We start from the raw sequence: 26336 nt of genomic DNA, 5'->3' as shown, positions 1-26336 counted from the left end.
AACAAACATTTTAAATTGAATTTTTCAAAGACACTGAAGTGTAAAACTTTGTTTTGTTTCTTTTTGTTTATTTTTTATTTTAAAATAGTTTTTCTCTGATAATATATCCTCATTAAGGTTTTCCCTTTCTTTACTTCTCCCAACTTTTTCCCACATCAGTCCACTATGGGATATCAATAGAATAATATACATCAATGAACAATATACTAAGATAAAAGAAAAATAACACATATATATTGGACAAAACAATAAACATACAGAAAGCAGCCCAAGAGAAGTCATGAAATTCAGACTCATTAAAACTTCTAATATGTAAGCATATACATATATATACATATATATACATATATATATACATATATACATATATATATACATATATACATATATATATACAAAAATAGGTAGAAAGTAAAATAATTTTTAAAGAATGTAGAATAGAAGAGAACACTGACATGGCATTGTGAGCTAAGACGATTATTAACCTCTAAAAATGCAGTTGAATCCATATTTTGGTGGACATCTATTGGTAGGCATACAACCTTCCATTAAAATTAATTTGTTTCCATATTTAGAATTAATTGGAGAATTATAAATTTTCATTGTTTGGTAATAATAAATTAGATATTGTTACTGTTTATGGAGTGGGCATGTGTCCAGTCCTACTTTCAGCTCTTGGACCACCACAGTGACAAACCTCGATAATCTGTGTTCTGATTGCCTCAATCTCTTTGCTTGTCATTGTGAGTCATTTCTATTGATTTTGAATGCTGTGTTTCCTTAGTGTCCTTCATCACCTCTGTTCTCACAATTTTTCTATTCCATATTCCATGTTTCCTCAAGCATGAAGATAAATATTTGAAGCTGAAATCCTCTTCATACCTAGAATTCTGAATGTGAGCAGAATATCTGACATTTATATCCTAGAATTTTCCCATTTGCTAAAGAAGGAATGTTCTCCAATGATGGCTGAGCAAGGCACTGATTTATAACACAATGGCACTTAAAGTTATTTTATTGATATATATTTATTTCTATCTCTATCTTTCTCCATATCTCTACCTATAGATATTACAATAGTAGCATTTGGTTTTGAAGGTAGCTGAGCTATCCTATCTAGTTTCTGATTCTTGGACTCCCAAACAGTCTCTATTTGGGTTCAATCTCATGGAGTGTTTATACAGATAGATTAGATATTCTTTGCTTATACTTTTCACCATCATTGTCCTAGATATCCTGCAGGCAGAATATCATTGTAGAAAATTATTGTGGAAATTATTAGAGTAGCTTCCTGTACAAAGACTCAGGAACACTATAATAGCTGCATGAATACATCAGTTTAAAATCTAATCATAGTTGTCCTGCAATATAATATGTAGACTGTACTGACATCATAAAGACTTAGTTCTCACTGAGTTTCCTTCCTAAATATTCAGATTAAAGTAATTCAACACAATGTACACCCACTTTATCTACTGTTATGCTCTGCAGTTATTTATATCTCAGCCAAACAGCAAACTAGGGGATACAAATAGTAAACCAAAATCCCAAAATATGATTCCATATTTGATATCATAATGAAGGAAAGAATAATTGAAATATTTAGGCAGTTTGCCAAACTAATACAGACCTAAGTAGCTTACATTTGTGAAAATGACAAATGTGTTGAAAAATACATCAAACAATATTATTGACTATTGTCTAAAATTGTGGTGAAAATAACTGTGAAAACATGAAGGCTGTTAATCATAGAAAGTTTTAAAATGAAGAAGGGATTGACTACAACATTAGAATAAATGAAATCTATTATACACATATGCTGAAACACAATATTTTGAAATTTAATATTTAAAATTATTTTAACTACAAAAGGAGTGGTGTTCTTTAAAGGAAGAAACAGATTATATTTATATAATACATAGAAAAAGGTAGAAAATAACGGGAGAAAAACACACACATACTTATAAGTAAACCTATGTACATACATTTATATCCACTACATTTATATCCATATAATTTTATGCAGAAATGCAACATATGCATATACATATTATTCTTGACAAAGTATTATTATATAGCTTAAACTGGCCACAAATTCATGATTCTCCTGCCTCAGACTCCCATGGGCTTTAAGCTTTAGAATAACAGATAACTTGCTTTGAATTATTTTTACTAAAACCTTCAAAATCAAAATGGATCATAAAAATAAAATTCAACACATATTTATATAAAAATTATTATAGAAACTCAATAAACACTCGAATGAAAATGAAATGATATTCTTTGTACACAGAATAAAATCAGAAACTTAATATAGTAGTACAAAATATGCTTCTTAGGATAAGCAAACCTAAGTAAGAATAATCTTATGGTGGATATCACCATACCTGATTCCAGACAGATACTGAAAAAGATCAACAAACCGAGCATAATACTGGCTTTTACATGCTTTTACATCAATGTAATAATATTCTTGAATTAAAAAATTAGATCATTGTCAGGAAATTTGACAAGCAGTAATTTTCTTGACTGCCATGATGATTTTCTGTTCTATGGTGATGGATTTGGGAACACTTGCCAGAAATTCTTAGAGTCCAATGTACATACCTTCCTCAAGAGTAACATATACAACCTTGTTTAATAAAATTAATGGGGGCCCAGGAGCGGCAGGACCCCTGTCCCTGAGACACCGCCGGAACCTGAAAGAAACAGACCGGATAAACAGTTCTCTGCACCCAAATCCCGTGGGAGGGAGAGCTAAACCTTCAGAGAGGCAGACAAGCCTGGGAAACCAGAAGTGACTGCTCCCTGCACACACATCTCGGACGCCAGAGGAAAAAGCCAAAGACCATCTGGAACCCTGGTGCACTGAAGCTCCCGGAAGGGGCGGCACAGGTCTTCCTGGTTGCTGCCGCTGCAGAGAGCCCGTGGGCAGCACCCCAGGAGCGAACTTGAGCCTCAGGACCACAGCTAAGACCAACTTTTCTGCTGCAAGAAAGCTGCCTGGTGAGCTTGGGACACAGGAAAGCAGAATTTCTCTAGGACCGGGCACGTTCTGTGTTTACCGGAAGTCCCACACCCGCGGATCCCGGCCCGCAGCAGCTCTCTGCTCCCAGACCCGGTGAGAGAGAGACACAACCGCCTGGTCAGGTGGGCACTCCTGAGGCTGCAGAGCAGGAGAGACCACCAACTCTGCTCACCCCTGCCCACATCCCTGGCCCAAGAGGAAACTGTATAAGGCCTCTGGGCTCCCGTGGGGAAGGGCCCAGGAGCGGCAGGACCCCTGTGCCTGAGACACTGCCGGAACCTGAAAGAAACAGACCGGATAAACAGTTCTCTGCACCCAAATCCCGTGGGAGGGAGAGCTAAACCTTCAGAGAGGCAGACAAGCCTGGGAAACCAGAAGTGACTGCTCCCTGCACACACATCTCGGACGCCAGAGGAAAAAGCCAAAGACCATCTGGAACCCTGGTGCACTGAAGTTCCCGGAAGGGGCGGCACAGGTCTTCCTGGTTGCTGCCGCTGCATAGAGCCCGTGGGCAGCACCCCACGAGCGAACCTGAGCCTCGGGACCACAGGTAAGACCAAATTTTCTGCTGCAAGAAAGCTGCCTGGTGAACTCAAGACACAGGCCCACAGGAACAGCTGAAGACCTGTAGAGAGGAAAAACTACACGCCAGAAAGCAGAACACTCTGTCCCCATAACTGACTGAAAGAGAGGAAAACAGGTCTACAGCACTCCTGTCACACAGGCTTATAGGACAGTCTAGCCACTGTCAGAAATAGCAGAACAAAGTAACACTACAGATAATCTGATGGCGAGAGGCAAGCGCAGGAACCCAAGCAACAGAAACCAAGAGTACATGCCATCATCGGAGCCCAATTCTCCCACCAAAACAAACATGGAATATCCAAACACACCAGAAAAGCAAGATCTAGTTACAAAATCATATTTGATCATGATGCTGGAGGACTTCAAGAAAGACATGAACACACTTAGGGAAGCACAGGAAAACATTAATAAACAAGTAAAAGCCTACAGAGAGGAATCGCAAAAATCCCTGAAAGAATTCCAGGAAAACACAATCAAACAGTTGAAGGAATTAAAAATGGAAATAGAAGCAATCAAGAAAGAACACATGGAAACAACCCTGGATATAGAAAACCAAAAGAAGAGACAAGGAGCTGTAGATACAAGCCTCACCAACAGAATCCAAGAGATGGAAGAGAGAATCTCAGGAGCAGAAGATTCCATAGAAATCATTAACTCAACTGTCAAAGATAATGTAAAGCAGAAAAAGCTACTGGTCCAAAACATACAGGAAATCCAGGACTCAATGAGAAGATCAATCCTAAGGATAATAGGTATAGAAGAGAGTGAAGACTCCCAGCTCAAAGGACCAGTAAATATCTTCAACAAAATCATAGAAGAAAACTTCCCTAACCTAAAAAAAGAGATACCCATAGACATACAAGAAGCCTACAGAACTCCAAATAGATTGGACCAGAAAAGAAACACCTCCCGTCACATAATTGTCAAAACACCAAACGCACAAAATAAAGAAAGAATATTAAAAGCAGTAAGGGAAAAAGGTCAAGCAACATATAAAGGGAGACCTATCAGAATCACACCAGACTTCTCGCCAGAAACTATGAAGGCCAGAAGATCCTGGACTGATGTCATACAGACCCTAAGAGAACACAAATGCCAGCCCAGGTTACTGTATCCAGCAAAACTCTCAATTAACATTTATGGAGAAACCAAGATATTCCATGACAAAACCAAATTTACACAATATCTTTCTACAAATCCAGCACTACAAAGGATAATAAATGGTAAAGCCCAACATAAGGAGGCAAGCTATACCCTAGAAGAAGCAAGAAACTAATCGTCTTGGCAACGAAACAAAGAGAATGAAAGCACACAAACATAACCTCACATCCAAATATGAATATAAAGGGAAGCAATAATCACTATTCCTTAATATCTCTCAATATCAATGGCCTCAACTCCCCAATAAAAAGACATAGATTAACAAACTGGATACGCAATGAGGACCCTGCATTCTGCTGCCTACAGGAAACACACCTCAGAGACAAAGACAGACACTACCTCAGAGTGAAAGGCTGGAAAACAACTTTCCAAGCAAATGGTCAGAAGAAGCAAGCTGGAGTAGCCATTCTAATATCAAATAAAATCAATTTCCAACTAAAAGTCATCAAAAAAGATAAGGAAGGACACTTCATATTCATCAAAGGAAAAATCCACCAAGATGAACTCTCAATCCTAAATATCTATGCCCCAAATACAAGGGCACCTACATACGTAAAAGAAACCTTACTAAAGCTCAAAACACACATTGCACCTCACACAATAATAGTGGGAGACTTCAACACCCCACTCTCATCAATGGACAGATCATGGAAACAGAAATTAAACAGTGATGTCGACAGACTAAGAGAAGTCATGAGCCAAATGGACTTAACGGATATTTATAGAACATTCTATCCTAAAGCAAAAGGATATACCTTCTTCTCAGCTCCTCATGGTACTTTCTCCAAAATTGACCATATAATTGGTCAAAAAACGGGCCTCAACAGGTACAGAAAGATAGAGATAATCCCATGCATGCTATCGGACCACCACGGCCTAAAACTGGTCTTCAATAACAATAAGGGAAGAATGCCCACATATACGTGGAAATTGAACAATGCTCTACTCAATGATAACCTGGTCAAGGAAGAAATAAAGAAAGAAATTAAAAACTTTTTAGAATTTAATGAAAATGAAGATACAACATACCCAAACTTATGGGACACAATGAAAGCTGTGCTTAGAGGAAAACTCATAGCGCTGAGTGCCTGCAGAAAGAAACAGGAAAGAGCATATGTCAGCAGATTGACAGCACACCTAAAAGCTCTAGAACAAAAAGAAGCAAATACACCCAGGAGGAGTAGAAGGCAGGAAATAATCAAACTCAGAGCTGAAATCAACCAAGTAGAAACAAAAAGGACCATAGAAAGAATCAACAGAACCAAAAGTTGGTTCTTAGAGAAAATCAACAAGATAGATAAACCCTTAGCCAGACTAACGAGAGGACACAGAGAGTGCGTCCAAATTAACAAAATTAGAAATGAAAAGGGAGACATAACTACAGATTCAGAGGAAATTCAAAAAATCATCAGATCTTACTACAAAAACCAATATTCAACAAAATTTGAAAATCTTCAGGAAATGGACAATTTCCTAGACAGATACCAGGTATCGAAGTTAAATCAGGAACAGATAAACCAGTTAAACAACCCCATAACTCCTAAGGAAACAGAAGCAGTCATTAAAGGTCTTCCAACCAAAAAGAGCCCAGGTCCAGACGGGTTTAGTGCAGAATTCTATCAAACCTTCATAGAAGACCTCATACCAATATTATCCAAACTATTCCACAAAATTGAAACAGATGGAGCCCTACCGAATTCCTTCTACGAAGCCACAATTACTCTTATACCTAAACCACACAAAGACACAACAAAGAAAGAGAACTTCAGACCAATTTCCCTTATGAATATCGACGCAAAAATACTCAATAAAATTCTGGCAAACCGAATTCAAGAGCACATCAAAACAATCATCCACCATGATCAAGTAGGCTTCATCCCAGGCATGCAGGGATGGTTTAATATACGGAAAACCATCAACGTGATCCATCATATAAACAAACTGAAAGAACAAAACCACATGATCATTTCATTAGATGCTGAGAAAGCATTTGACAAAATTCAACACCCCTTCATGATAAAAGTCCTGGAAAGAATAGGAATTCAAGGCCCATACCTAAACATAGTAAAAGCCATATACAGCAAACCAGTTGCTAACATTAAACTAAATGGAGAGAAACTCGAAGCAATCCCACTAAAATCAGGGACTAGACAAGGCTGCCCACTCTCTCCCTACTTTTTCAATATAGTTCTTGAAGTTCTAGCCAGAGCAATCAGACAACAAAAGGAGATCAAGGGGATACAGATCAGAAAAGAAGTCAAAATATCACTATTTGCAGATGACATGATAGTATATTTAAGTGATCCCAAAAGTTCCACCAGAGAACTACTAAAGCTGATTAACAACTTCAGCAAAGTGGCTGGGTATAAAATTAACTCAAATAAATCAGTTGCCTTCCTCTATACAAAAGAGAAACAAGCCGAGAAAGAAATTAGGGAAACGACACCCTTCATAATAGACCCAAATAATATAAAGTACCTCGGTGTGACTTTAACCAAGCAAGTAAAAGATCTGTACAATAAGAACTTCAAGACACTGAGGAAAGAAATTGAAGAAGACCTCAGAAGATGGAAAGATCTCCCATGCTCATGGATTGGCAGGATTAATATAGTAAAAATGGCCATTTTACCAAAAGCAATCTACAGATTCAATGCAATCCCCATCAAAATACCAATCCAATTCTTCAAAGAGTTAGACAGAACAATTTGCAAGTTCATCTGGAATAACAAAAAACCCAGGATAGCTAAAGCTATCCTCAACAATAAAAGGACTTCAGGGGGAATCACTATCCCTGAACTCAAGCAGTATTACAGAGCAATAGTGATAAAAACTGCATGGTATTGGTACAGAGACAGACAGATAGACCAATGGAATAGAATTGAAGACCCAGAAATGAACCCACACACCTATGGTCACTTGATTTTTGACAAAGGAGCCAAAACCATCCAATGGAAAAAAGATAGCATTTTCAGCAAATGGTGCTGGTTCAACTGGAGGGCAACATGTAGAAGAATTCAGATCGATCCATGCTTATCACCCTGTACAAAGCTTAAGTCCAAGTGGATGAAGGACCTCCACATCAAACCAGACACACTCAAACTAATAGAAGAAAAACTAGGGAAGCATCTGGAACACATGGGCACTGGAAAAAATTTCCTGAACAAAACACCAATGGCTTATGCTCTAAGATCAAGAATCGACAAATGGGATCTCATAAAACAGCAATGCTTCTGTAAGGCAAAGGACACGGTGGTTAGGACAAAACGGCAACCAACAGATTGGGAAAAGATCTTTACCAATCCTACAACAGATAGAGGCCTTATATCCAAAATATACAAAGAACTCAAGAAGTTAGACCACAGGGAAACAAATAACCCTATTAAAAAGTGGGGTTCAGAGCTAAACAAAGAATTCACAGCTGAGGAATGCCGAATGGCTGAGAAACACCTAAAGAAATGTTCAACATCTTTAGTCATAAGGGAAATGCAAATCAAAACAACCCTGAGATTTCACCTCACACCAGTGAGAATGGCTAAGATCAAAAACTCAGTTGACAGCAGATGCTGGCGAGGATGTGGAGAAAGAGGAACACTCCTCCATTGTTGGTGGGATTGCAGACTGGTAAAACCATTCTGGAAATCAGTCTGGAGGTTCCTCAGAAAATTGGACATTGAACTGCCTGAGGATCCAGCTATACCTCTCTTGGGCATATACCCAAAAGATGCCTCAACATATAAAAGAGACACGTGCTCCACTATGTTCATCGCAGCCTTATTTATAATAGCCAGAAAATGGAAAGAACCGAGATGCCCTTCAACAGAGGAATGGATACAGAAAATGTGGTACATCTACACAATGGAATATTACTCAGCTATCAAAAACAACGAGTCTATGAAATTCGTAGGCAAATGGTTGGAACTGGAAAATATCATCCTGAGTGAGCTAACCCAATCACAGAAAGACATACATGGTATGCACTCATTGATAAGTGGCTATTAGCCCAAATGCTTGAATTACCCTAGATCCCTAGAACAAACGAAACTCAAGACGGATGATCAAAATGTGAATGCTTCACTCCTTCTTTAAATGAGGAAAAAGAATACCCTTGGCTGGGAAGGGAGAGGCAAAGATTAAAACAGAGACTGAAGGAACACCCATTCAGAGCCTGCCCCACAGGTGGCCCATACATATACAGCCACCCAATTGGACAAGATGGATGAAGCAAAGAAGTGCAGACCGACAGGAGCCGGATGTAGATCGCTCCTGAGAGACACAGCCAGAATACAGCAAATACAGAGGCGAATGCCAGCAGCAAACCACTGAGCTGAGAATAGGTCCCCCGTTGAAGGAATCAGAGAAAGAACTGGAAGAGCTTGAAGGGGCTCGAGACCCCAAAAGTACAACAATGTCAAGCAACCAGAGCTTCCAGGGACTAAGCCACTACCTAAAGACTATATATGGACTGACCCTGGACTCTGACCCCATAGGTAGCAATGAATATCCTAGTAAGAGCACCAGTGGAAGGGGAAGCCCTGTGTCCTGCTAAGACTGAACCCCCAGTGAACTAGACTATGGGGGGAGGGCGGCAATGGGGGGAGGGTTGGTAGGGGAACACCCATAAGGAAGGGGAGGGGGGAGGGGGATTTTGCCCGGAAACCGGGAAAGGGAATAACACTTGCAATGTATATAAGAAATACTCAAGTTAATAAAAAAAAATAAATAAATAAATAAAATAAAATTAATGAAGAAATACAGAGATAAATGTAATATAAATATTTGAGAATAAAATTTTTGTCTTAGCAACAGCTGACACATATATCTTCAATAGTTTTACCTCCATGTTTTGAAGTCTGTGAAGCTTTCACTTCAATTATCTTTTACTGTGAAAGAGAAAAAGCAGTTGCCACTTTTAGGGATATCCTATCTTTTTTAGCATATAAATCCACCATGTGAATTCCAGTTTTTCTAGACTGAAGAGTTCCAAAGAACTGGTCTCCTAAAAATGGTTAAGATTGTGCTTCTGTTTGTACTTACCAGATGGAGAGATAATATAGAACATAGAAGCTCACAGAAGACAGATTTTTATGTCAAATTCATTGCAGCTCTGGGGATATGAATTGTTAACTTCTAGATAATCTTAAACTATAACTAAATAGCTACCTGGATGTAGTTCTACAAATTATGTGATACCTGCATACATGAGGAGTTTCATAATGATGTAAGCAACATCAGAATGTCTGGAAGAGAATCTTGTATATATTTGATCTAAACTGAACCCAATGTAGTAGTTAGTCTAATGCTATATATGATAGGGTAGGACGTTATTCATCACAATGACATCTCTGACTAGCAGGACTTATAATTATAGATCAAAGAGGGGAATTCTGTCTTCACTCAACTTTCAGTGTAAGATTTATGTTAACAAAAAAGTATAATAAGTAAAAATTAAGGTTAGGTGGAAGAAAATTAGAACACTATATAGAAAACTTGAAAGTGACAAAATTATTAGTATTAAAAAGCAAGCTATTGTTTGGTTTGATTTTTGGTATGAGGTTGGGAGAGCATGAAAAAGATTATGCATTGTCTACCATTTAGTAGTCATTTTATTACTATTTAATAAAGAAATTCATGAAGAAAAATGAGAAAAAGGAAAAGAAAGTGAGAATTCACAGATTAGGAGTCCAGAAAACGTGGCCCTGAGGACTGGCCAATAAGAGTTAAGAACAGCCCAGATAAAATATAGTTATTGAACAAGGACCTACTAAAACATGCATTCTTTGCTGAGGATACTGGACCGAGGGTGGAATTAACAGAGGAAGATGATTGCTCAAATTCATCCTTGGCTCTAATAATCTAGGTTGAAGTTTCTAAGAAATTAAAAGGAAACATAAAAACTATTGAATTCAGTTTCAACTTTGAAGCAGATACACCTGAGGAAGTGGTGCATAAAATGTTCAAGTCTGAATTCTTCCATAAAAGTGATTCCAAAGCTCGTGCTACATTCATTAGATATCATGTGACATTGATTAAAAATATAAGGTAAAAGTGGCTTGCTGGATGCTTGGAAGAATTCAAGGATTCCCAGTGCATGTATGTGAGGAATGTATTTCCTCAACAGCAGACTGCTACTGTACTACCATATCCTGGTGCACACACTGTAGTTGAGTGTGAAGAAACATGTTTCACAGCAGCTTCTACAGGGAAAACCACAGCAGCATTCCTCCTCTGTTAGGGGTGACACTTCATGTGAGCCAGCAGCTTGACCAGTTCTACATTCTGATACTTCAAGTCATCACAACTAGCTGTCAGTTGTAAAAGCAGCCAAAGTTGACTCAGTAACCAGTCTTGCCTGTGGTCCAAGGTCAGCCCTCTGTTTTGGCCATATATGAGCTGGACTTGCAGTTGCTCCACAGTGCAAAATATCTCTATTAACTATCCAGAAGGTCTCAAAGATAAAATATATATTCCAACCAACTGGGCCTGGAAAACAATTTTTCAAAATCCAGATTTTGTTCAAAGCTTGAAGAAGATGTGACATATGTGAAAGAAAACACCAATAGCCCTGATAGTTTAAGTGCAAATGGCAAATAGGATCAGATCAAAGAAAGAAGAGCCCCCTGTCCCTGACCTGAGAGGAGGACTATATTCCAGCTTACTGCCCTTCCTGTCTATGTCTCTGGAGACAACATGATCGAGTGTCTGCTGCAAACATACAACAACAACAAAATGCTTCTTAAAGTTTGATGTTTATGTTAATGCACATTAGGATATCAATGACTATTGGGGTAAAGATAACTTTGTGGTGGAAATGAGAAAAAAAGTATAGAAGAATTGAGGGTTATCATAGGTAAAACCTAGGAGTGCCTTTATGTCTACTCAGGTGTAGAAAATTCTACTGGGTTTGACTCTGTTGCCTTGGAATCTAACAGTAACCAAACAGGGTCATCTGAACAAGTACTGATAAATTCTTCATCCACTTTAACTAGCAATGAATCTGCTTTTCATTCATCCCCAGTAGGTCACTAGCAGTAGAATATCAATCAAACCATAAAATATCATGAGGCACTGTCTCCTTCTTCCCTTAAGCCATGGTGCCTGGGTACATCTATTTCCTGTTCTAAGGAACAAAAATAATCAGGAAATATCACAGGACACACTGTTCGCTATAGAGAATAATCCAGGCCATCATGAACTTTTCACCGCCAAACTAGAACATAAAGATGTGGTTGATGGTATGATTGGAGAATATGCTAGTGTAGAAAGTGAGCAACTGAGTAATGCCTAACAAGCAGAAGATGATAGACATGTAATGGTACCAGCTGCTGATAACTTCCAATTATTCTGCTACTTTGGTGTGTCTAGATCCAGTTGGATATATGGCACTCACCAACCAAGCAGGCATGTTCATACACATATATCTATGTCAGCAAGCTGCTGTTCTGGCTGATGTGCTTATGGCTCATCCTGGTGAATCATTTCAGGTTGGTGGTAATGCTGTTCTAATATCAGTACTTGTATATTCTGATCAAAAGCTTCAATCCTTCTCAGTAGAGCAGCCAACTATAGATGCAGTTCATTTCACAAGAAGAAACCACAGTAAACAATGAAACAAGTTCTCCTAAGGCCATCAATGACACTCAGAATCCTAGCTTTGAACCATCTGTGCTTCTATTTGCAATTATCCTGGAATCAGATGGGGAACAACCTCCTAAAATGGAGTTTGCAGACAAATGATTTAAAACACTGGATGAAAAATTAAGAAAACTCCTCTATCAGGAGCACAGCACTTCTACCATCTGTTTTACCATCTTTTAGCATCCTAAGAAGGATACTTAAAATATAGACTCTCCATTTTCTTCCTCTGCTGAAGATATACTTACTATTCTAGCCAATGCCAGGAGTCATAGCCATCAGTCACTGTGGAATTTGAGATAGCTCTGCACAATGCCTAAATTTCCAAGAGACAAGCTCAAAGAGTCTCTTCAATGTGACTGCAAGTCAGCCTGCTTATATATCAGTGTTCAAAAGAGACCTGAATGTGAGAACTTCTGCACCCAGCAAGTTATGTTTGCATGAGATGTCTCAAGATGCTTCACTCCAGGGGATCAGAGGTCTATCCTGCTGCTGTGTCAAGCAATGAATGGAGCCATTCATCTGGAGACAGGAGTGGAAACAGAAGATAAAAGATCAGCAATTGCTTCTGATCCCATTCTGCTGACTCAGGAGTTCTTAACTGACACTAGGGCATTGAGTAGATGCAAAGTGATGAGTAGATCATGTTGACAGGGATGGTTCAAGGTGATTACAGTTCCTCTGCAGCAGCCAGTGAAAATTATGTCTTTTGGTAAAAAACACAAACTGTCATTCAAGAAAATGACAGTCCAGTCTAGTGAGCAAGCACTAACTTTTGCTGAAGCTGCAGTGTCAGTTGATCCAAGTGCATCCTGCCATTCTAACTCATAAAGCTTCAGTTTCTTCCTGAAAGTTATGGACTATTTATGAAACCTTTAAAGAAGATCCTGAACAAGGTGACATCTTATATTTCAGCTCAGCTTGCGAGAACAGTGTTTCTTCAGTGACTACAGAAAAGAATGTGGAAGAAATTTCAACCACAGGAATTAGTATGTATTCTGGATCTGAACTGTTAGATAAAGAATAAGTTGAATCAACTATTGGGAAACAGACATATACTAATGTATTTTCAGCCACTCTTGCTGCTAATGGAAAACCAGTGGCAAAAACTGGTACAGAGAGTGATCGGTATTTACCATTCCATGAAGAGCAAGTCTACACTTAAACACAGAGTTCACTCCTCTGTTACCCATCTTTCCAAATGAGCAGGAACAATGAATCAGAAATTGAGGATAAGGAATTGAAAGTGTAGCTTCAAAGATTGTGAGAAAAACACATTCAAGAGGTGGTCAGTCTTCAAACACAGCAGAATAAAGAGCTACAGGAGTTCTAAGCACTTTTCAGAATAACTAAAGACAGCAAAGCAAAGTCATCAGAAGTTCATTTGTCACCTGCATCACCATGAAGGCCAAGATCTTTCAAAAGCAAATTTCAAAGTGGCTCCCATTCCTTTGACATATTTGGACAATCCCATTGTTGGAAAATATGTGCGGTGTGTGGAGAGTAATACAATGTCTAGTCAACAATCTCCAGCCAGTAAGAAGGGGATTTTCACAGATGATTTACACAGTCTGGTAGATGACTGGACAAGAGAAACAGTATGGCATTTTCCTAGTAAGCTAAGTTTAAACCAACTTAAACAGAACCAACAAAAATCAGACGCAGAAACGTTCAACAAATTATATGAAAGCACTCCATGTACTGTGGGGTACACATCAACACGGTTTTCTTCTCTCTCCCAAATTCATGGGGCTGTTCCAACTTCCTTGCCACAAGGACTCCCACTCCCTTCATTTCCTAGGCCATTAACATCATGTGGAATGTTTCCTGTTTGTCAGTACAATGCTTCAGGCACCACAGTCTATCCAGTACAGTGGGTTGGGATTTCGGGAACAGTTAGTAGTCTGTAGCGCTTCCTTCCCAATCTGGGGGCCTCTTCTAGGCTGGAATGAATTTGCAGTCATTTCCAGCTCCACCAGTGCAGAATCCAGCTTCAATTGCTCTTGGTTCTAAATGAACCCAAGTCAATGCTGAAGGAAGGAAAGAGAACTTTCAGAACACCAGAGATGCTACACATTCTTCTTGAGTTCTATCATATTTTCTCTCATTTGTGCCTACTTTACACTGTGTTTTTTGTTGTGCCAATGTGATATTTGACACGGCTCATCATTCTGTAGGCATGTGCATTTTCATAAAGCATACTGCAAATAGAAATAGTTTTTTCACTTCAAATCCTATCCTCTTTTATTTGATTTTTAAAAACGTACTGTTCTGAACTTTACTAGCTCAGCTTAAGTGTTACCATTTTTAAGACACCTTCAATGTGTTGTGATGATATTCTCACCATGTACACCCATTTTTTATGCTTCCACCAGCAGTTGAATGAGACTAACGTTTAGCATTGTAAAAATATTATGTGGATTGTTTCTCCCAAAAGTGTATGATGTAAGATATCGCAATAGCCAGTCTTGTGGAATTAATCAGGTCTGTTTTAGGTTTACTTTTCACTGAATGTCCTGTGCCTTACAGAAGCTTTGCAGTTTTATGCGGTCCCATTTGTTGACCCTTGATCTTTGGTATAGTGTTTTCTACATTCTGATGTGATGTATCATCTGAAAACCCTAGCTTTACTTGAATTATCAAGTGAAAATACACAAACATAGCGCCATTTCCTTTTAAGTAAAAGTAATTTGCAATTGGTATGGAGCCATACTTGTAGACAATATTGGAAGAGTCTCTCTTTTTGTGTGTATGAAAGATGAATTCATACATTTATCAGGAACCTTGACAACTGCTGTATGAATTGGCCTACAGTAATAACTTGGTTAAAGTTATTTTCCACTGAGATGGTTGAATGAATGTGGGATCAAGAGCTCTGGTTCTGTGAAGTTCTCTGTGACCTAGAAAGCTCTCTCTCTCTGTTAATACACTAAAAGTTAGTCAGAAGGTAAGGGGAAGACTATGATCTGAAGCAACACTTGCCACTCTGCTAGCTTTTGACATTTTGTTTCTTTCCACTATAATTTAAGATTTAAGGTTGAGATTTGTAGTATAGACTCCTCAGATAGAGTGGATATAATGACAGTTCAGAAAGTGCAGTTGAAGATCAGTTATGCTCAGTCACTTCAAGCCATAATGCCTTTACTGTAAATATTAAACATGTAGACCTTTTGCCACATGGGAGCCATTCAGGATATTTATGTAATTAAATTTTAATGAATTATTTACCATGAAATATGCAGACTTCAGCCATTTCTCAATATTTAACATTTAGTTATATATGTGAACTTTCCTTTCTTAATTCTGGCATGTGGCATTACATAGAATGCTGTTAAACTTTATTTTCACCCCTTTTTTCCCTCCATCTTCATTAACTTGGGTATTTCTTATTTACATTTCAGTTGATATTCCCTTTCCCGGTTTCCGGGCCAACAGCCCCAACCTCTTCGCCTCCGCTTCTAAATGGGTCTTCCCCTTCCTATCCCCCCATTACCACCCTCCCCCAACAATCACATTCACTGGGAGTTCAGTCTTGGCAGGACCAAGGTCTTCCCATTCCCATGGTGCTCTTCCTAGGCTATTCATTGCTATCTATGAGGTTGGAGCCAGTCCACATGTAGTCTTTGGGTAGTGGCTTAGTTCTTCGAAGCTCTGGTTGCGTGGAATTGTTGTTAATATGGAGTATCAAGCCCCTTCAAGCTCTTTTAGTCCTTTCTCTGATTCCTTCAACAGGGGACCCGTTCTCAGTTACCTGGTTTGCTGCTGGCATTAGACTATGTATTTGCCATATTCTGGCTGTTTCTCTCAGGAGAGATATGCATCCAGTTCCTATCAGGCTGCACTTCTTTGCTTCATACATCTTATCTAATTTGGTGGCTGGATATGTATGGGTCACATGTGGGGCAGGCTCTGAATAGGTATTCCTTCTCCCTCTGTTTTAAACTTTGCCTCCCTATTTCCAGCCAAGAGTATTCTTGTTCACCTTTTAAAGAAGGAGTGAAGCATTTGCATTTTGGACATGCTTCTTTAGTTTCATATTTTCTGTGCATCTAGGGTAATTTGAACATTTGGGCTAATATCTAATTATCAATGAGTGCATACCATGTGTGTTTTCTGTGATTTGGTTACCTCACTCAGGATGATATTTTCCAGTTCCATCCATTTGACTATGAATTTCATAAAGTCATTGTTTTTGACAGCGGTGTAGTATTCCATTGTGTAGATTTTCAACATTTTCTGTATCCATTACTCTCTTTAAGAGCATATGAGTTCTTTCCAACTTCTGGCTACTATAAATAAGGCTGCTATGAACATAGTAGAGCATGTGTCTTTGTTATATGTTGGGGCATCTTTTGGGTACATGCCCAAGAGGGGTATAGCTGGGTCCCCAGGTAGCTCAATATTCAATTTCTGTGGAACCACCAGACTGATTTCCAGAATGGTTGTACCAGTCTGAAATCCCACCAACAATGGAGGAGTGTTCCTCTTTCTCCACATCCTCGCCAGCATCTGCTGTCACCTGAATTTTTGGTCTTAGCCATTCTGACTGATGTGAGGTGGAATCTCAGGGTTGTATTGATTTGCATTTCCCTTATGACTAAAGATGTTGAACATTTCTTTAGGTGTTATTCAGCCATTCAACATTCCTCAGCTGTTAATTCTTTGTTTAGCTCGGAACCCCATATTTTATTAGGGTTATTTGTCTGCCTGCAGTCTAACTTCTTGATTTCTTTGTATATTTTGGATATAAGCCCTCTATCAGCTTTAGGATTGGTTAAGATCTTTTCCCAATCTGTTGGTTGATGTTTTGTCCTCACTACAGTGTCCTTTGACTTACAGAAGCTATGCAGTTTTATGAGATCCCATTTGTCGATTCTTGATCTTAGAGCACTAGCCATTGGTGTTTTGTTCAGGAAATTTTCTCCAGTCCTCATGTGTTCGAGGTTCTTCCTCACTTTTTCTTCTATTATTTTGAGTGTAATTGGTTTGATGTGGAGGTCCTAGATCCACTTGGACTTAAGCTTTGTACAGGGTGATAAGAATGGATTGGTTTTCAGTCTTCTACATGCTGACCTCCATTTGAACCAGCACTATTTGCTGAAAATGCTATCTTTTTTCCATTGGATGGTTTTGGCTCTTTATCAAAAATCAAGTGATCATAGATTTGTTGATTCATTTCTGGTTTTTCAATTCTATTCTGCTGTGATACCAGTCTGTCTCTGTACCAATACCATCCAGTTTTTATCACTATTGCTCTGTAATACTGCTTGAGTTCAGGTTTAGTGATTCCCCTGGAAGTCCTTTTAGTTTGAGGATCATTTTAGCTATTCTGTATTATTTGTTATTCCAGATGATTTTGGATATTGTTCTGTCTAGCTCTCTGAAGATTTGGAATGGTACTTTGATGGGAATTGCATTGAATCTGTAGGTAGCTTTTGGTAAAGTGGCCATTTCAACTATATTAATCCTGTCAATCCATGAGCACAGGAGATCTTTCTATCTTCTTCAATTTCTTTCTTCAGAGTCTTGAAGTTCTTATTGTACAGATCTTTTACTTGCTTGGTTAAACTCACACTGAGGTACTTTATATTATTTGGGTCTATTATGAAGGGTGTAGTTTCCCTAATTTCTTTCTCGCCTTGTTTCTCTTTTGTGTAGAGGAAGGCTACTGATTTATTTGAGTTAATTTTATACCCAGCCACATGGCTGAAGTTGTTTATCAGCTTTAGTAGTTCTCTGGTGGAACTTTTGGGATCACTTAAATATACTATCATATCATCTGCAAATAGTGATATTTTGACTTTTTCTTTTCCGATCTGTATCCCCTTGATCTCCTTTTGTTGTCTGATTTCTCTGGGTAGAATTTCAAGAACAATATTGAATAAGTAGGGAGAGAGTGGGCAGCCTTGTCTAGTCCCTGATTTTACTGGGATTGCTTCAAGTTTCTCTCCATTTAGTTTAATGTTAGCAACTGGTTTGCTGTATATGGCTTTTACTATGTTTGGGTATGGGTCTTGAATTCCTATTCTTTCCAGGACTTTTATCATGAAGGGGTGTTGAATTTTGACAAATGCTTTCTCAGCATCTAATTCAATGATCATGTGGTTTTGTTCTTTCAGTTTGTTTATATAATGGATCACGTTGATGGTTTTCCATATATTAAACAATCCCTGCATGCCTGGGATGAAGTCTACTTGATCATGGTGTATGATTGTTTTGATGTGCTCTTGGATTCGGTTTGCCAGAATTTTATTGAGTATTTTTGCGTCGATATTCATAAGGGAAATTGATCTGAAGTCCTCTTTCTTTGTTGGGTCTTTGTGTGGTTTAGGTATAAGAGTAATTGTGGCTTCATAGAAGGAGTTCGGTAGTGCTCCATCTGTTTCAATTTAGTGGAATAGTTTGGATAGTATTGGTATGAGGTCTTCTATGAAGGTCTGATAGAATTCTGCACTAAACCAGTCTGGACCTGGGCTCTTTTTAGTTGGGAGACCTTTAATGACTGCTTCTATTTCCTAAGGAGTTATGGGGTTGTTTAATTGGTTTATCTGTTCCTGATTTAACTTTGGTACCTGGTATCTGTCTAGGAAGTTGTCCATTTCTGCAGACTTTCAAGTTTTGTTGAATATAGGCTTTTATAGTAAGATCTGATGATTTTTTGAATTTCCTCTGAATCTGTAGTTATTTCTCCCTTTTCAATTCTGATTTTGTTAATTTGGACACACTCTCTGTGTCTTCTAGTCTGGCTAAGGGTTTATCTATCTTGTTGATTTTCTCAAAGAACCAACTTTTGGTTCTGTTGATTCTTTGTATAGTCCTTTTTGTTAATACTTGGTTGATTTAAGCTGTGAGTTTCATTATTTCCTGCCTTCTACTCCTCCTGTGTGTATTTGCTTCTTTTTGTTCTAGAGCTTTTAGGTGTGCTGTCAAGCTGCTGATATATGCTCTCTCCTGTTTCTTTCTGCAGGCACTTAGAACTATGAGTTTTCCTCTTAGCACAGCTTTAATTGTGTCCCATAAGTTTGGGTATGTAGTACCTTCATTTTCATTAAATTCTAAATTCTTAAATTAAGTCTTTAATTTCTTTCTTTATTTCCTCATTGACAATGTTACCATTGAGTAAAGAATTGTTCAACTTTGATGTATATGTGGGCATTCTTCCTTATTTTTATTGAAGACAATCTTTAGCTCGTGGTGGTCTGATAGAATGCATGGGATTATTTCTATCTTTCGGTATCTATTGAGGCCTGTTTTCTGACCAATTATATGGTCAATTTTGGAGAAAGTACCACAAGGTGGTGAGAAGAAGATATATCCTTTTGTTTTAGGATAGAATGTTCTATAAATATCTGTTAAGTCCACTTGGTCCATGATTCTTTTAGTCTGTCTATGTCTCTGTTTAATTTCTCATTCCATGATCTGTCCATTGGTGAGAGTGGGGTGATGAAATCTCCTGCTATTATTATGTGAGGTACAATGTGTGCTTTGAGCTTTAGTAAGTTTTCTTTTTCGTATGTAGGTGCCATTGTATTTGGGGCATAGATATTTAGGATTGAGAGTTCATCTTGGTAGATTTTTCCTTTGATGAATAAGAAGTGTCCTTCCTTATCTTTTTTGATCTCTTTTGGTTAAAAACCGATTTTATTGGATCATGTTGTTGATATCCCTGTTAATAAATGTTTACAGAATGAAAACAAAATGTATCAAGGTGTACAAGACACAGAAAGGAAAAAGGTAGCATCCCATGTATTTCTCAGCTTTGACTTCATGACACTTCCAATAAGATTTTCTGGCATTAATGGTGATCGTCTGAAAAACACTCATAGGATGGGTGATGCTAATGGATAGACACACTCTGAACAAATCCTTGAATGTGTAGTAGTAGCTTGCATTCAATATTATAAAAAATCCACTTCAGTCTCCAAACTACCATCATGTTGGACACTCACTCAGAGAAAATGATCATGCCTTTGGCTGCCATTATGAATCAAATATATGGACTTTAATGTGCACACTTTATAGTAAAGAACTACATAGTACAACATAAGAGTGACATTTCCCAAAATTCCAGTAGTTTGGGTTAGGAGTTTTCTCATGCTGTGGTGGACATTGGTCTCTGTTTTCTTTATTTAATATTGTGCCTTACTTCACTACACTAAATTCAGGAGGAGTTTGGGAAAAGACAATGATTCAGTTTGCCAGATTCCAGAAGACCATTTTGTGATTCAGCACAATTTTCTTTAGAATATGGACACTTATTTCTCTGTTCAAATTAATAATGGCAAATATTGACAAAGTATATTATGGGAAGAATCCTTTAAAATGGAGATAATGAGCAATAGAGACAATGGGATTTCCAAGTTCAAGATTTCAAGGTCAGCCTAGATTTCATAAAAAGATGTCTTCTCAAAAATTTAGACAGAAGCAGCTATTCTACACATATGTTACTTGGATATTGTCCAATGTCTTAAATTACATATAATAATGCGGTGTTCAGGGCAATGGTGTAAAGTAAGACAATTTCAAAAATAATAAAACTTAAATATAGGAGTACTTAGTAATTCTTATCTAATAATAAAAGAAAAAGAAATTTACTAGTCTCAGATTATATCCATAGTCTTCCGAAAGTGCAAAGGTATCTTGACCTTGTTTGATGTGTGAAACCATCTTCAGTTTACCATGAGATTGACACTCAGCCCCTCTTTTACCCTCTCCATAAAAATTCGGTGGGAAAGTAGATGACCCTATTTGAAAACTTGGACTTCAAAATATTCCAACAATCTCTATGTTTTTGGATTGGTTTATCTGATCTCTTATGGGTCATTATTTTGTGTTAAGAAGGTAGCCAGCCAGGGGTACTCTTAGTGCAGACTATAGATCATGAAAGGGTCCCGGGGAACTACAGAATGAAGTCTATTGAGTGGTGTAGAATGATGATCTTCTGACATTCCCTGTCAAAATATGAAATATGGTAATTCCCTGTTATGTATCTCTCCTAACGTAGACATGCCCTCACTCCCTTTTGCCCAGATTTATCCCAGCTCTCTTGCTTATGGGCACTTGTTGAAGGCTCCCAGCCAGCACACGTGGGGTTCACACCCACTGTTCAACTCAAAGGGCATGTCTTCACCTGTTTGTCAGGACCCTTCCTGATGAAGCAGCCTTTGTGCTTGACTTCCTTATCAAGGCTGTCATGTAGAGACTGAAGAGTTTGTCCTTTGTTTTCTGCCTCCTTCACAGCCTTCTCCTTTTGACCCAGTCTGTCTCATGACTTTGAGATAGCCTCAGGAGCTGCATTGAGAAACTGTATGCTGCATTCAGAGTTCACCATTGTAGACAAATTTACACACCTCAGAAGGTGACAGGCCCTCTTGCTTGAAGATTCCACAGAAGGCTTGACCTGGACGTCTGCCTTCATGTAATTCTTCGTTATGGTGATGGATGGATTCTAATCCCCACACATTGTGATCCAGGAAAGGAAGGCAGCTCCATTCTCAGTTCCATATTTATTTCCCTAAATTCCCTGGGGTACCTTTACAAAATGGGTACTATAAATAAGGTAGACCACATGACACATTTGCCATGCTTCTTTCAGGAAGCATTTGAGTGTTGTAAGTATTTTTAGGAAACCCAGGAAGACAATGGAAGTCTATAGCTCTGCAGAAACTGAAGCAACTTGAGTCAACGGTTATTTTATCTCTGAGATGGAAGCTTGGTATCTCCTTGTTCTGATAAGGTCTGCACTCAACTGTGTCTCTTGGCATAATCATAGAAACTGCAGATAAGATGTTCTGGAAATCCTGGAATGGGATCTTCCAGAGTCACTCAAAGACAATGAGGCAGTGAGGAGGACAGCAGGCAAGAGAGGATTTGTTTCTCTTGCTGAGGGCTGTGAGGTACCCGAGGCTCCACCAGCAAAGCTGTGTGTGTTTCCATGGTTTCTCTGCTAGTTCCCAGAGACTCCTGGGGCTCTAGAATGCAGACGTGATGTTGTTACACTTCTGCATTAACATTCAACTGACAGGCTTGCTTGACGTCATTGTATGCCTAAATGTGCCTTTTTCAGAAACTTCTGCTTGTTTGTAAGAACTATTTTTGTATACATTGATAGAAGGGAGATGCATTTTAAAAAATCACAAGAACAGATGTGTGTGTGTGTGTGTGTGTGTGTGTGTGTGTGTGTGAATGGATTCTTTGTATCTCAAAAGCAAAAATGTAATAAATACAGTAAGAAAGAACCCTGCCCCCAAAGAAAAGTATAAGAGCCATGGTGTATAGAGAAAACCAAGAAGATATCAAAACACTTATAAATTCAAAAATACTCAGGAAACACGCATAAACCTGCTTTGCATGAGTCTGTACCAGGTCGTTTCCATATATATTATACCATTTAGTTTTTTGTTTTTGTGACTTTTCTGGGTGTGGAAATTAATCATCTTCGATTTTTATGTCATGTCCTTGGCTGTTTTCCTTCTTATGGTTTGTCTTGTCCAGCAATTATATTTTAGTTTTTGTTTACCCTTATTTATTTTTACTCTTACCTTTAGAAGCCTGTCTGTTTTATAAGAGAGAGAATGGAAATTGTTCTTGCTGGGAGTGGAAGGGGAAAAAAGACTTAGAGAGGAAATTATAATCAAGAGATAGTATATAAGACAGAAATCGAATTTGAAAACAAGAAAAAATTCAACAATTATAAAGCTCTATATTGAATGAGTTAAAATGCTGGTGTCCTAATTTACAGCTCAAAAAAAAAACATCAGAATTAGTATGAAGCCACAAACCATCACTAATTAATATAATAATTCAAATGTTAAGAGCTAAGTTGAAAGATAAATTGGTATAAAAATTAGTCAAATTCAAGGAACAAAGCAGAAACCCTGCACATAAATTATGGCAAAATTGAAGTAGTAAGTTTTAAAATGTTTTAACTATAAAGCACTAAAACACAGATGAAATCAGAGCACATTCCTTGCAGGCAATCTAAGAACTAACATAAATACTAGTCAAATTCTTCACATGCAGACATATACACAAACACACACACACACACACACACACACAGACACGCGCGATCGCAAAGGTATCTTCCAAACCCTTTTGATTAAATAAGTCTTACTCAAATATTAAAATCAGGTTAATAAAGATCTAAGTGTATAAGTTATACACCAGTTTCCCTGAAAACAGAATGTTAAAATGCCCAATAAAATGCCAGCAGAGAAAATTCAAGAGCACATGAAAAACCTATTCATTTCAAATTTATTTTTAAATAAATTTGGTACAAATTTATAATGTACAAAATACTTGTGCCATAAGTTGATATTGCTAAGTGACTATTGGAAGAGTTTAGTAAACATTTTTTTAGAACACTTGCTAATTGTTCTGAGCAACAGGCATTTCTGTGGAGTAACCTCAAGCAGTATATTGGGAAGGTATGCCTGAAGAATTTTTTCTGATGATGGCATAAAATGCAGAAATTTGGACTGGATCAATTTCTCCTGAAGCACTATTTCATGGCCAGCCATATTTTCTACTTCGTAGTTAGAGTCAAGTTCATTGAGATGTCTGTTAAATCACCAAGTATCTAAAATGCCTTACCCGGATAAAAGACACAAGAAGAGCAGTTGGATTTGAAGTTGGTTTGCTTGATCATTTGCCCATCACTTAGGCAATAGATAATTCTGGTAGTAATATGTTGAGTGATCAACAAACCAAGCACAGTATGATCATTTTGTATGTGTTATCAATTCAACTAGCAGAAAAGGCTCCTAAGTCCCTTTAGATAATCTTAGAAAGACAAACTGTTACACAATTATATTTCTTTATTGGCCTCTTTGAGGACGATGGATGAGCAAAAAAACTGGATAGCACGGAAAACATAACATTTACATGTTTAACCTAAGGTTATACAGTTTATTTCTTTTTTACTTATCCAGATCAAAGAAAGCCTGAACTCAATGGAGAAATGATTCATATGAAAAGGGTCAAAAATATATAAAACACAGAGAGGTGACATGAGTGATGTTTGCTAGCCATCAATTGTTATTATAGAAAAGAGCAAAAGAACCTCATAAGGTGGAAGATATAGTATAAAAAGCCAGAAAAGTAGACACCAGTGCCATGATGTTTTGGGTAGCTCTAAATTCAGGACAAATTCTAGTAGAACCATGAGTGCTGCAGAGGTGTTGAACCTTCTGCTTGTGTCTGTACAGAAAGACATTCATGGAGCTGCTGAACCAGTCAATAAATACAGAATAAAGGATTGTAAGACATTAGCAATGCTGTACAGAGTCAGTAACTGATTTTATCATGCCCTACAATGGAGCAGTATCTTAACTATAATCTTTGGATCATGTTGTTGATATCCCTGTTAATAAATGTGTACAGAATGAAAACAAAATGTATCAAGGTGTACAAGACACAGAAAGGAAAAAGGTAGCATCCCATGTATTTCTCAGCTTTGACTTCATGACACTTCCAATAAGATTTTCTGGCATTAATGGTGATCGTCTGAAAAACACTCAAAGGATGGGTGATGCTAATGGATAGACACACTCTGAACAAATCCTTGAATGTGTAGTAGGAGCTTGCATTCAAAATTATAAAAAACCCACTTCAGTCTCCAAACTACCATCATGTTGGGCACTCACTCAGAGAAAATGATCATGCCTTTGGCTGCCAATATGAATCAAATATATGGACTTGAATGTGCACACTTTATAGTAAAGAACTACATAGTACAACATAAGAGTGACATTTCCCAAAATTCCAGTAGTTTGGGAAAAGACAACGATTCAGTTTGCCAGATTCCAGACGACCATTTTGTGATTCAGCACAATTTTCTTTAGAATATGGACACTTATTTCTCTGTTCAAATTAATAATGGCAAATATTGACAAAGTATATTATGGGAAGAATCCTTTAAAATGGAGATAATGAGCAATAGAGACAATGGGATTTCCAAGTTCAAGATTTCAAGGTCAGCCTAGATTTCATAAAAAGATGTCTTCTCAAAAATTTAGACAGAAGCAGCTATTCTACACATATGTTACTTGGATATTGTCCAATGTCTTAAATTACATATAACAATGCGGTGTTCAGGGCAATGGTGTAAAGTAAGACAATTTCAATAATAATAAAACTTAAATATAGGAGTACTTAGTAATTCTTATCTAATAATAAAAGAAAAAGAAATTTACTAGTCTCAGATTATATCCATAGTCTTCTGAAAGTGCAAAGGTATCTTGACCTTGTTTGATGTGTGAAACCATCTTCAGTTTACCATGAGATTGACACTCATCCCCTCTTTTACCCTCTCCATAAAAATTCGGTGGGAAAGTAGATGACCCTATTTGAAAACTTGGACTTCAAAATATTCCAACAATCTCTATGTTTTTGGATTGGGTTTATCTGATTTATTTTTTTTCTTCTCTCTGCAACCCATTCCACTACCTGTCTTGTTTTAGTTTGCTTGTCTGCCTATGTCCGTCTGTGTTTGTGCCTGTGTCTTCTCTCTCTCTCTCTCTCTCTCTCTCTCTCTCTCTCTCTCTCTCTCTCTCTCTCTCTTCTCTCTCTCCTCTCTCTCTCTCTCTCTCTCTCTCTCTTTCTCTCTCTCTGTGTGTGTACATGCTATACATACTTGTTCCAAAATGCTAACATATTTGTGGGTTTTGTGCATTTTTATGGGGATGAGTTTTTAAAACAGATGATATTCAGCAATTAATTGTGCTTGTTTCTTTTTCAGGTTTCTCAACACCCTTGTTTCAGTTTAAAATGAACTCTTCATAACTCCAATTCTATGTGAACCAACACTTTCTTGTTTCTTCTATACATACTGGGCATATAATCAATTCATATGCATACATTTAGCAAAACACTCATACATATATAACCAAATTAATTGGTTTTAATTATATTTGGTTTTATCATATAT

General features: G+C 37.8%; 3 pseudogenes; 1 reads left to right on the top strand and 2 right to left on the bottom strand.

Annotated features, from left to right (window-relative positions):
• The first annotated feature begins 493 nt into the window (after positions 1-493).
• On the top strand, positions 494-14423 carry Wnk3-ps2 (WNK lysine deficient protein kinase 3, pseudogene 2; annotated as a pseudogene).
• Positions 20057-20502, bottom strand: Vom1r-ps33 (vomeronasal 1 receptor pseudogene 33; annotated as a pseudogene).
• Vom1r-ps32 (vomeronasal 1 receptor pseudogene 32) lies at positions 24328-25224 on the bottom strand (annotated as a pseudogene).

This window comes from Rattus norvegicus, chromosome 1, assembly GCF_036323735.1.
Source record: "Rattus norvegicus strain BN/NHsdMcwi chromosome 1, GRCr8, whole genome shotgun sequence".
Classification (NCBI taxonomy): Eukaryota; Metazoa; Chordata; class Mammalia; order Rodentia; family Muridae; genus Rattus; species Rattus norvegicus.
This window is presented reverse-complemented; position numbering and strand designations above follow the sequence as displayed.